Source organism: Dermacentor albipictus, unplaced genomic scaffold (assembly GCF_038994185.2).
Source record: "Dermacentor albipictus isolate Rhodes 1998 colony unplaced genomic scaffold, USDA_Dalb.pri_finalv2 scaffold_21, whole genome shotgun sequence".
In the NCBI taxonomy this organism is placed as follows: Eukaryota; Metazoa; Arthropoda; class Arachnida; order Ixodida; family Ixodidae; genus Dermacentor; species Dermacentor albipictus.
Window position 1 is genome coordinate 349,553 of NW_027225575.1, and position 3,002 is coordinate 352,554.

The window sequence follows — 3,002 nt, forward strand, 5'->3', positions numbered from 1 at the left end:
TTGTCAACCAAGGGAACAGGCTGGCTTCAGGAAGAGATACTTTACAATGGATCATATCCATGTCATCAATCAGGTTATCGCGAGATCTGCAGAGTACAATAAGCCTCTCTATGTGGCTTATATAGATTACGAAAAGGTGTTTGATTCAGTAGAGATACCAGCAATCGTAGAGGCACTACGTAAGCAAGGAGTACAGAACGCTTACGTAAAAAGCTTCGAAAATATTGCCACATGCGTCAGGTATTTGTTTGTTTGAACAAGGCGCGTAGGCGCCATCACTCCAGAAAAGAGGAGGGAGAACGAACTCGGCTCGCGCTGTGAATCTAACCGGTCAGCGCTGCAACCGTTGTTGTAAATATAATCTGTAAATAGTTTCTCTTCTTACTGACTCTTCTTTCGCGTTAGAATATCTACAGAGGTTCTACAGCTACCTTAATTCTACACATGAAAAGCTGGGAGATACCTATAGAGAAAGGGGTCAGACAGGGAGACACAATTTTACCAAAGCTATTTTCTGCGTGCTTAGAAGAATTCGAGCTATTAAACTGGGAAGGCTTAGGAGTAAAGATCGACGGCAAATATCTCAGCAACCTTCGGTTTGCCGATGACATTGTTCTATTCAACAACATTGCAGACGAGTTACAACAAATGGTGGGAGACCTTAACAGAGAAAGTGTAAGAGTGGGGTTGAATATTATTATGCAGAAGATGAAGATAATGATAAATAGCGGGGCAAAGGAACAAGAGATCAGGATGGCCAGTCGGCCACTAAAGACTGTGAAGGAGTACGTTTACCTTGGTCAATTAATCAGAGGGAACCCTGATCATGAGAAGGAAATTCACAGAAGAATAAAAATAGGTTGGATCGCATATGGCAGACATTGCCAGCTCCTGACTGGAAGCTTACCATTATTATTGAAAAGTAAGGTGTGCAATCAGTGCTTTTTGCCAGTGCAATATGTCCAGTGCCAATGCATTTGCCAGTGCATATCGCCAGTGCATATGGGGCAGAAACTTGAGAGAAAGTTAAGGACCAGGCAAAGAGCGATCGAACGAAGATTGCTAGGCATAACGTTAAGAGAGAAAGAGAGTGGTTTGTATCAGAGAGCGAACAGGTATAGACGATATTCTTATTGACATCAAGAGGAAAAAATGTAGCTGGGCAGGTCATGTAATGCGCCGGTTAGATAACCGTTGGACCATTAGGGTTACAGAATGGGTACCAAGAGAAGGGAAATGCAATCGAGGACGACAAAACACTAGGTGGAGCGATGAAATTAGGAAGTTCGCGGGCGCTAGTTGGAATCGGTTGGCGCCGGACAGGGGTAATTGGAGATCGAAGGGAGAGGCCTTCGTCCTGCAGTGGACATAAAACAGGCTGATGATGATGATGATGACGATGATTCTGCTGCTGCTGCTGATGATGATGATGATGAAGAAGGTGGTGGGCCCCCCCCCCCCCCCCCGAAAAAAAATCCTGGGTACGTGCCTGTCACCTCGGCTTCCATGAGCTCCTTTTCTTCGGCCATGTGATTAGCTCCGAAGGCATCCGTCCTGACCCTGAGAAGACCGCAGCAGTAGAAAAGCTCCCTAGACCAACCGACAAAAAGGCCGTTAGGCGATTCCTAGGACTTTGTGCCTATTAGAGGCGTTTCGTCAAAAATTTTTCGAAGATTGCCGAGCCGTTAACGCGATTAACGAAAGAAGATATGCCTTTCGTATGGCACAGTGAACAAGAAGATGCATTCAATGAGCTGCGACGGTGACTTCAAGACCACCCGTTCCTTGCGCACTTTGATGAGGAAGCGCAAACAGACATCTACACAGACGCCAGCAATTTAAGACTCGGTGCCGTCCTCGTTCAATGGCAAAACGGAGAGGAAAGAGTGATTGCATACGTTAGCCGCACTCTTTCGAGGGCTGAAACCAACTATTCAGCCACAGAAAAAGAATGCCTCGCAGTAATATGGGCCATAGGAAAATTCCGACCATACTTATACGGTAGACCGTTCCGAGCAATCAGTGGCCATCACTCATTGTGCTGGCTTGCCAACCTGAAAGATCCTTCTGGACGACTTGCTAGATGGAGTCTGAGGCTGCAGGAATACGACATAACGGTCGTGTACAAGTCAGGTCGCAAGCAGAGTGACGCTGATTGTTTATCACGTGCTCCGGTCAAATCTGCTCCTGCGAAAGATGGACACGAATTTCCGTTTCTTGGAGCCGTGACCACATCTGAGATGGCCAAACACTAGCAGTCTGACGCCGAGTTGCTTCTACTCATCAGGCACCTCGAGGGACACCCCGTCTATGTTCCGCGAGTTTTCTGCCGGGGATTGCCATCATATGTGATGAGAAATGGCGTCCAGTATAAAAGAAATTTTGAGCACAGCACAGAGAAATTTCTACTCGCCGTTCCTTTAGCTTTGCGATCGGAAATCTTAGAAGCCTGTCACGATGACCCATCAGCAGGACACCTCGGAGTGAGCAGAACGTTCACCCGAATTCATGCTAAGTACTACTGGCTAAAGCTATTGAATTCAGTACAGCATTATGTACGAACATGTCGGGATTGCCAAAGACGCAAAACGCCTCCATTAAAACCCGCAGGCCTCCTTCAACCAATAGAACCCCCAGGAGCCCCGTTCGAACAAGTAGGAATGGACTTGCTTGGTCCCTTTTCGACATCGTCATCAGGGAAACGATGGATTGTAGTAGCGACCGATTACCTAACCCGATATGCCGAGACATCCTCTCTAATCAGTGCAACGGCCATTGAAGTGGCTGAATTCTTTGTCACCAAGATAGTATTACGACACGCTGCCCCTGCAATTATTATCCCGGACCGAGGAACTTCGTTCACAGCCGATTTGACGCAATCCATCATGAAATTGACTTATACCAGCCACAGGACAACTGCTTATCACCCTCAAACAAATGGGTTAACCAAGCGATTGAACAGGACGCTGACCGATATGTTGTCAATTTACGTAGACTTAGAG